At 46.9% G+C, this 10,322-nt stretch overlaps 1 pseudogene; it reads right to left on the bottom strand.

Moving 5' to 3' along the window:
- Positions 1–3,473: 3,473 nt before the first annotated feature.
- On the bottom strand, positions 3,474–3,615 carry LOC120394277 (annotated as a pseudogene).
- Between the last annotated feature and the right edge of the window lie 6,707 nt (positions 3,616–10,322).

Below are 10,322 nucleotides of genomic sequence, written 5' to 3'. Positions count from 1 at the left end.
GAAGGTCACATTTGCTTTTCAAGCATGTGACTATCTCTCATCAGCTGCTGTGGGAGTCCCAGATAAATAATATCTTGCTCTGTTCCTGCAAACGGACCCCACCACTCCTGGAGCCTCAGGGGGGCTGCTAGAGTGGATCTGATTGCAGGCTCATGGCCTCAGTTAGGAGAACAGGAATAGAAAGGAAAATGCTACATCGGTGCACTGCATCTCAGTTACCATTGGAACGCTGGCTTCTCGACTCTTCTGTATTAACTTAGTTTTTTTGTATTTAATTTGCCCTCACCATCCTCCAAGAAAGGAAATAAAAAGGGAGAAGGCAGGCCATGAGCAGGACGAATTGCTTTTGTGCTACAAACTCTGTCTATTTGCCTCCTTCAAGCACTGGGCAGTGCTAGTTAGTAAGTTACATTTTAACAATGCGCTTCATTTGAGAATCTCAGAGGCTTTTGTAAGCACAAATTAAATTAAGCAAACACACAACACCAAGTAGGGAAGGTATTAAATCCTTCAGGACAAGAACCATGTCGTCATAGGTGTTTGTACAGCACCTAGCACCATGGGACCCTGATCCTAACTGAGGTCTCCAGGCACTACTGTAATATAAATATGAATTATCCCTATTCTGTATATGAAGAAACAGAGCGCCAAGGTGGTGTCAGAGCTGGGAATAGAATCCACGTATCCTGACTTCCTGTCCTGTGCTTCAGCCACAAAAACATCCTTCCTCCTAGGTAGGTAGCAATATGTCCCTTCTATTCCACCCTACTTGGCTCCTCACGAGTGCTGGGTCACTTTGATATTACTGTATAATGGTCTGACCAGCATTCTGTGATAGTAGACGGCATGAGCAGATAGGAACGTGGTTTTTAAGGTCTCCTTTGAGAGCCCCCACACATGCTAAACTGCACAGAACTTTGCTGTGAGGAAGATGAAAGGCTGAGTCGATCCTGCCCAGACTCAAAGCCGTCGTTCCAGGGACTCTACCCACAGGCATTTCATTCTAAGGCTTAGGCCAGGGGTCGGCAACCATTCAGAAGTGCTGTGCCGCGTCTTTATCTATTCACTCTGATTTAAGGTCGTGTGTGCTAGTAATACATTTTAATGTTTTTAGAAGGTCTCTTTCTATAAGTCTATAATATAGAACTAAACCATTGTTGTACGTAAAGTAAATAAGGTTTTTTAAATGTTTAAGAAGTGTCATTTAAAATTAAATTAAAATGCAGAGCCCCCTGGACCAGTGGCCAGGACCCGGGCAGTGTGAGTGCCACTGAAAATCACCTTGCGTGTCGCCTTCAGCACCTGTGCCATAGGTTGCCTACCCCTAGCTTAGGCTATTAAGCCATCTCCTCAGGCTCTGAGCAGCGGTCTGAAGCGCCGAGGCATGGACTAATCCAAGATTAAGAAATGCAACCAAAGATTTCATGACTACAGCATCGGGGGAGGAGGGGATGGGAGGATTGAAAGCTTGTTCTTTAAATAAAACTCAAAGCCTTGCATCCTAATCTTCCATCCTATCAACCCCACTGTATCCATTATGGATTAAGCAAAAAGGACTGGTGTTAAACTAGTTCTACTGTATGTAACCCTTTTTGTCAGCATGAGTGCTTACCCAGCATTTCTGGGATCACTAAATACCTTCCCTGGATGCCAGGAATGGACAATGCTTCCCCCATTGAGTCTCTATGAAACAAGGAAAACTGTTAGGAGAAAAGAATCCGGCATCAATTTGGGCAGATGCCACAATGCTATCTATATGAATGATAAACAGAATACTCCCATGCGGTATGGCCATAGTCCATTAACTCAGTTCTCTAGCTGCCAGATCTCCCTTCCCCACATCACTTTCCCCTTCCCCATCTACTAACCCCACTCATGGTTTGGTGTAATTGGGTAGCACGATCCCGGAGTCCGGAGGTGCACTCAGGCAGAGCTGGCTCCAGTCCCTTCGAAATGCTGCCTGGTCCTGGTCTGAGACTTCACCACCTAACCCAGCTATAGTGATTTCAAAAGGGGCCTCACCAGCGTTCACTCAAGTGTGCTGCTGCCGCAAACAATTGTCTGTGTTGCATCCTGTTGAGAAATTACCTCTGCATCCCCATCAAAGCGTCCTCCCAATAGCACATGGTTCTCAGTAACAGTGCCTATCTTTTACATAGTGCTTTTCTTCAGCAGATGTCAGAGCGTTTTACAAGAGGTGAGTGTGATGCTGTATGGAATATGTGAGACGTTTTATGATATTGATACCAATATTCTAAAATTGCAATAAATCTTGCCAGATATGCCATGTAAGGTATCAGTGAAACAAGTTATAATTTGCTAAATATGATGATCACATTTATAAGTATGTATCATCTTTGTATTGTGAGTTATAAATGTGTGGTATATTTGTCTATCAAACTTGTCTTGTGTTTCTGGGTGGCACCCCCAGACAGATTGTCATCAGCACTATCCAGCTTGCCTGATGGCCTATCAAAAGCAATCAGCTATACAATGAACCCATTGAGAGAAGGCAGGGGTTATACCTATGAGTCAGCAGGACATGTAGGGACATGCCGGTGGACAGGGGAGTCTGCTTTTCCATGCCCATGTGCTGAGAGTTTGTATTTAGGACAAAGGAAGAACAAGCCACATGGCACAGGTTATAAAAAGGCAGCTGCATCTTCTCCATTTTGTCTTTAATCCTGCTTCTTACCTCTGGAGCAACTTGTCTACAAACGAAAGTACTGAACAAAGGACTGAATGACCCATCTAAGCTTTGGATGTGTTCCAGAGGGACTTTCAAGCCAGCAAACTCACCAGTGCTGCTAAGAACTTGATATATGGACTCTGAAGTCTTATATATGTATCTGGCTGCTTTGATCAGTTCACAACTCTTGTCCTTTCCATTTCTTTTTCTTTCTTTTTTTTCTTTTCAATAAACCTTTAGTTTTAGATAACAAAGGACTGGCTGGCAGCGTAGTATTTGGGGTAAGATCCAAACTAATATTGATCTGGTAATGTGGCTGACCCTTTGGGGTCAGAAGAACATTTTACATAGCGAACAGAGTTGTTAATAGGTTCTCACTTTACGGGACCTATGTACTGATTGGGAGCCAGACAACTGGAATGCAATAAAGGGGGCTGTGTGATTCCCTTTATCAGCTTCTTGATAACCAGCCTGGGGGATCAGGAGCACAGTTTGTATCTGGTTAGTGAATCTAACTACAGTGTTAACCTCCAGTATGGGAGAATCTGCTCTCCTCTTTCCAGCCTGCCCTGGCTTTTGCATGTCCAGTGAGGGCTACCCCAGGCATCCCAGGCCACAGTAAGCATCATTATTCCCATTTTACAGATGGGGAAACTGAGGCAGGGAGAAAGTAAGTGACTTCCTCAAGGTCACTGAGCTGGTGAGTGGCCAAACTGGAAATAAAACCAGAGCTTCTGATTCTCAGTCCAGGGCTCTATCCACTAGACCACACCACTCCCCAACCCAGGGCAAAGTCTGAACACGTTCCCCCATTACCACAAATTATGCAGTTAAGTTTACTGTTTTTGCAGAAATTGCAGGGGTCAGCACAGCTGGTGTGCAACGGATGAGCCTCACCCAGAAAAACCCACTTTGCCAACAAGCATAACACGACCCTTGAACAGAATGCTTGTCACCAAAGAGGCGCCCTTTTCTTCTCCTGGTTCACTTCCACCACCCAACTGATTCTGAGTGAGTTTGGAGTTATGGTGACTTCCAGAATGTCACCGCAGGAATTCTGGGCACAAACCTTATGTATGTGAAGCAGTTCTGTGGCCATTCTTCCCACATTTACCAATAGATGGGGCCAGAGAACTCCTTACTCTCTAGAGCTTCGACCCATAGGACTTACATGGATACCCTGTCTCAGTCCTTTCTCCTTGGTCAATTTCTAAGGTCCCATTAACTTGAATGGCAGCTAGATCAGGCCCTGCAACTTCGGGCATGTTTGTGTCTGATTTTAAAATGTCATTCCTTAGAGCAGTCTTCTGCTGACAGATGGGAATTCCCCTGGCAGAGCTGTTTGAAATTCCTTTACGAAAGGAAATGGATTATTACAGACTTCTGCTTTTTTGTTTTGTTTTTTTCAAGTCAAAACTGCCTTCTGGATCATCTCACAACAGTGTCTGGTGAATGTGCTTCTACTTTCAAGCTCGATTGACCAGTGAGTTGCACTGTAGAGCGAGGGGCACTGCCTAATGGCTAAGGTAGGACCTGGGAATTGGGATTCCCCAGTTCTGTTTGCCAGCCTGGTGCTGTGTCATTGCATGGCCTTGTGCAGATCTCTGTGCCTGTATCCCCCTCTATACAAGGGGGCTTGATGATACTTCCCTACATCCCAGGGGCACTGAAAGCATTCATTCCTTGTTTGGAAAGCACTTTGAGATCCTTTGAGAGGCACTATAGGAGTGCAAAGTACCTGTTTTAAGGGGCCCTCTGGAATACGCCCATATTTCCATGCTCTTGACTACCCCTGCAGTTAACACTGTGACATGGCAGCCCTGTCCCTGGACAGAGGACGTGAGATCGAGCACCCCCCACATCCCTCCCCCAGTCTGTAAAAGAGAGGCTCCACCAGTTGTCCAAAAGACATTACTCAGAAGCAATACAAAGCTCTTCCGTCCCCCAGGGGCTGAGCAAACTGGGGTGGGCTAGGGCGGGATCTAGACCTTTGGCTGGGATGAGGAGCCACAAAATCTCTTAGATTCATTCATAGACTTGAAGACCGGAAGGAATCATTATGATCATCTAGTCTGAAACTGCTGCATGACACAGGCCACAAGACTGCGCTGAATTCATTCCCGCTTCCAGTCCAAGAGCTGTGGTTGAACTAGAACGTATCTTTCAGAAAAACATCCGATCTCCGTTAAAAACATTTCCAGCAGTGGAGAATCTGCCACTAACCTTGGTAGTTTCTTCCAATCGTTAAATTATCCCCACTATTGAAAATTTGCACCTTGCTTCTAGTCTGAATCTGTATAGCTTCAACTTCCAGCCTTTGGATCCTGTTATACCTTTGTTGGCTAGTTTGTCAGCCCTCTATTATCAAATTTGTGTTTCCATGCAGGTACTTACAAACTGTGACCAAGTCACCCCTTACCCTTCTCTTTGATAAGCTACATAGACTGAACTGCTGGAGTCTCCCACTATAAGGCATATTTTGGATTAATGGAGAGAGGCCCTGCCCCCAGAGAGTGCTGGGATGGAGAATGGGGGTCTGGAGGGACAAGGCAGGGCAGGGAGACAGGAGTGTTATGACCACTTTTGTAGGGGGATATGGGGCTTTGGTTGGATTGGATCCAGCTCCCACTGCATTTGAATCCACCACTGTGAGTGTGCTACTCCCTAGGAATGGAGGGACTGTCCCATTTGGGCCTGACCCATCATCCCTCACAGCCAGGCAAGTATTTAGGAAATGTGTATTTCAGACATCAAACTAACTTCCTCCCTGGGCCTATCTGACTGCAGGCTGCCAGACCAGGCTGCCTGGTTACAGGACAATTCAATGACTCCTCTAGTAGATAAGGTGCCGGTGGATGGTGCTGAAGAACATGCAAAGTAGTCCCTGGGTTTGGCAGGACTAACAAGGATGCCTCTGCATAGTGAGTCTCAGAGCCCGGATCAACACTCACTACACAGCTGTGTAGATGTTGGGGCTCAGGCTCTGAAGCCTTGGGAGCGGGGTGGGCGGCCGAGGCCAAACTCCAGCTCAAGCCCACGTGTTTACAGATATTTTTAGCGCTGTAGCACAAGCCTGAGTCTGTCAACCCAGACTCGCTGCCATGGGCCACGTAGTGTCCCTAATAGGTCTTGTTGTGCATGGTGAATGGCTTCTTGGGTGCTCTCTGAATCTTCAGCCAAGGCAGGGGCTTTTCCACCCCTCCACACACAGACCGGGGAGGGGGCTGAGCGAGCTGCCAGGGCAGTTTTCTGTTCCCTTTTCCCAGGAGGCTGGTTGCATGCAGGGATCTTGGAGGACAAGGGAGAGCACTGCTCCCGTGTGCTTCTAGACCAGCTGCTCTCACCCACAGACTAAAAAGAACTAGATAAGTTCATGGAGGACGGGTCCATCAATGGCTATTAGCCAGGATGGGCAGGGATGGTGTCCCTAGCCTCTATCTGCCAGAGGCTGGGAGTGGGTGACAGGGGATGTATCATTTGATGATTATCTGTTCTGTTCATTCCCTCTGGGGCACCTGGCATTGGCCACTGTCGGAAGACAGGATACTGGGCTAGATGGACCTTTGGTCTGACCCAGTAGGGCCACTCTTATGTTCTTAGACTAAGGGAGGGCAGAACAAATATCTGGAAGCTGGATATTTTTGTATTAATATCTGAGAATATATTATTGGGCCGATATGGCTGATATTGCATCGCCCCATCTCTAAAGCCTGCACTCTGCAGCTCCCTGGTCTGCCAGACCAGCCTGATGATTCTCACCATTGCTGCTTTCCCCTGGTCGTGCCTTTCGTGGATGGAGAGAGGGCTGTGGTCTAAATGGGGCTGGAAGCCAGAAAATTCCCATGTACAATCCCAACTCACTGCACAGCCTTGGGTAAGTCATTCCAGCCAGAGGTTTCCTAAGTGACTAATGATTTTGGGTGTCCAATCTGAGACCCCTTAGAGTCCTCATTTTTACAAGGTATGTGCTCAGCAGTGACCAAAAATCAGGCCTCTGTATTTGTCTCAAGTCAGGGAGTGAAAAATTGAGGCATAAAAAAAAAAAAGTCAGACTCAATCTGAAACTTTTTGCCTTCAGATCTCTCTTCCTCAGTTTCCCTATCTTAAAAACAGGAATTGGAATCCTGACCTACCTCACTGGGGTGTAGTGAGGATTAATTAGTTAGTGTTTGTAAGGCTCTTTGAAGATGTAAATTGCTGTGTAAGTGCTGAGCATTACTAACCACAAGTAACCACTCCCCTACAAATTATGCTGAGAAGCAGCTGCTACTAATCCTTAATAATGAATCTTGTCTATCCAGGAGAGCAATCAAATTTAAGGCATTCTGCCTGTCACAGCAAAATCTTGGAATGATAATTTTTCAGATTTCCTTTCAAGAAAAAAAAAGGTGAAATAACAGGAAACAGATGCTACCTTTTGTATGAAAGCATCAATGACAAGACAATGCTGGCCTACAGAATTTGGATCTGGTTCATAAAGAGAGAAAGCCTGACCCAGTGGCACTGCTGGCTTCTGGTCCAGGGGTCCCCCTTAAACTGAAAGAAGTTGTGTTCATGTAGAGGTGAGCATGCAGGACTTTACAGATGTTGATCACTGAGTATTACTTATTATTTGGATACTTGTTAAAGGAAAAAACCCAGCCCCAAATTCAAACACCCTCAGCTGGTTGGTGAGAACTTAAATTGCAGCCATATGTTATTAACATTAATTCCCAAGGGATAAAATCCCCTTCATCAAACTGCAAACAGGAAGCAACCCCTGCTAATGTTTGCCACAGATAAATGGCAGAGGCAGGTTTCATGTCTGATTAGAGATACATAGGCCCTAATTGAGCAAAGCATTTAGGTCTATTTTTCATTTTAAGCACAGGCATGAAGTCAGTGGGATTTAAGCATGTGCTTAAGTACTGTGCTGCATCAGAAATCAACATGCCACAAGGAGTTCTAGAGAGATGAGCAGGGGCGGCTCTAGTTATTTTGCCGCCCCAAGCACGGCAGGCAGGCTGCCTTTGGCGGCTTGCCTGTGGGAGGTTCCCGGTCCCACGGATTCGGCGGCAGCCTGCGGGAGGTCCGCCAAAGCCGCGGAACCAGCAGACCCTCTGCAGGCATGCCTCCGAAGGCAATCTGCCTGCCCCCCTCACAGCGACCGGCAGAGAGCCCCCCACGGCTTGCCGCCCCAGGCACGCGCTTGGCCTGGAGATGAGGCAGGTGAGGGAATACTTTTATTAAACCAACTTCCGCTGATGAGAAAAACCAACTTTGGAGCTTACACAGCATGCTTGAGTTTTCTTAGAGAGAATTTGCAGCACAGTAGCGCCATCTAGTGCCTTTTGCAAGTGGTGTTCCCTTTTCAAGATCAGTAACTTGCTTAGACAAAGTGGGCGAAGTACTGTAGTATCTTTTACCTAGACCAACATCTGTCTCTCTCACCAACAGAAGTTGGCCCAATGACAAATGTTATTTCACCCACCTTATCTCTCTCATATCCTGGGACTGACATGGGTACAACAACAGTAACTTTCTTGAATTGATATGCAAACTAGATACTATCAACTCAGGCTTAAATAGAGCCTGGGAATGACTGAGCCATTACACACATTTCCCCCATGTTAAGTATCTTGCCAAACTGTCTTAAATGGGCTATCTTGACTATCACTACAAAAGTTTTTTTTCTCCTTCTGACAACAGTTCATCTTAATTAATTAGAGTTGGTTGGGCAACTTCCACCTTTCCATGTTCTCTGTATGTGTATCTCTCTCCTCACTGTATGTTCCATTCTGTAGGTCCGATGAAGTGGGCTGTAGCCCACGAAAGCTTATGCTCAGATAAATTTGTTAGTCTCTAAGGTGCCACAAGTACTCCTGTTCTTTTTTTCTTGGCATGACAAACTTTAGAACGGTTTTGAAATCCGTCATGAATTGGTGCGAAGGGCAGATCTCAAGGGTTGTATATAACAGTTGATGTGTACTTATCAGGACATGCGATCTTAGAAAGTACATTCCAGAGTGCACAGCGATTCACTGAATCAAAGGCTTTAGTTAGATCCATAAATGCCATGTGCATGTGGTTTGTTTTGCTCCCGATACTTTTCTTGAAGCTGCCGTGCTGTGAAGATCATATCTACAGTTCCACAACATGGTTGGAAACCACTCTGTGGCTCCGGTAAAATTTCTTCTGACAGGGGCAGAAGGCGGGTTGCAAGGATCTACACCAGAACTTTGCCTGCAATGGCTAGGAGGGAGATACCACGATAATTTCCACAGTCTACTTTATCCCCTTTGGGAGGGTCTCCGAGCTCATCCCTAAATGGTCATTGAGGGATTTGCTCAAGGACTTCATCTGCAACCACAGAATTACGGTTAAGGAGATCTTCAAAATCTCCCAAAACAGGCCTTGTTCTCTCAGCTGAAAGAAGGGTACCGTAACATGGGTGGACAACAGAAGCATTATAAGGACTTGCTGAAGGACAACCTAAAAAAGTGTAATATTAACAATGACACTTGGGAGGCACTTGCCCAGGATCGCTCAAAATTGAGTGAAGTCCTATGTGATGGTCCCCTGCATTTTGAACTTGTTCACCCACAAGCTGAAGAGGACAAGAGGCGCAGAAGGAAGGAGAGACTGGTTTCCAGTCATGGTCAACAGCTTCCTGCTGAGTCTGAAAACATCTGCCCTCATTGTAATAGAACTTGTGGTTCAAGGATTGGCCTTATTAGCCACCTGAGGACCCATAATTCCCATGGAAGATGATCATACTTGGTAACGAGTGATCACCCATCATCTAACAGTGTTACTGTCCCTTCCTGATCCGTTTCAGGCTGCTCCCTGCTTGAGGATGATTTTGCCATCTTGGTTGTACAAAGTGTTATACAAAGTTTTCCTTCCTTACTTTTCAGAGGGCTTCTTGTTGTTGTTTTGTTTATTTGTAGTATCATAGCTCCAAGAAGCCTCAGTCATGGGCCTGGACCCCACTGTGCTAGGTGCTGCACAGAACAAAGAGATGGTCCCTGCCCCAAAGAACTTACACTATTAAGTATAAGATCAGGGGAAACAGATGGATGCAGACCCCCCAGGGGCACTCAGGGGAACAATGAGACAATATTGATCAGCATGAAAGGCAGTGGTCTCAGCACACCAGCAGCCTAGCCATTGTCAAGTTTTTTTGTAGGCATCATGGCAAGGTAGAGGGTTTTCAGGAGGGTAATGAGGCTAATGAGAGAGCTTTGCAGATGTCTATGGGGTGTTCCTCCCAAGAGTGAGGGGCAGCCTGGGCAGGGACACCGGAATGGGGGGGGGATAAGGTATCATGGCCCTCCCACTTTTGAAAGTGGACAGCCCCGGCCCCTTCATTTCTTGCCACAGGCCTGGCCCTCTGCCCCTCCTCTTCCACCCCGAGGCCCCGCCCCCTGATCAGGCCAGAAGCCAAAGCCGGGTCAGGAGTTGCGGACCCTCCACCTGCCCTGGGCAGTGGATCCAGGGGGCAGGGACGCGGGCTGGGGGCTGCTCTTGGGTGGAGGGGCCCAGGATCCCCGGCCTGGCTCCAGCTTCCAGCTTGGGTGGGGGCGGGGCCTCATGGGAAGAAGAGGGGCGGGGCCATGGAGGGGGCAGAGCCTTACAGCCTCCTCACTTTTAG

Source organism: Mauremys reevesii, unplaced genomic scaffold, assembly GCF_016161935.1.
Source record: "Mauremys reevesii isolate NIE-2019 unplaced genomic scaffold, ASM1616193v1 Contig46, whole genome shotgun sequence".
NCBI classification, from domain to species: Eukaryota; Metazoa; Chordata; order Testudines; family Geoemydidae; genus Mauremys; species Mauremys reevesii.
This window is presented reverse-complemented; position numbering and strand designations above follow the sequence as displayed.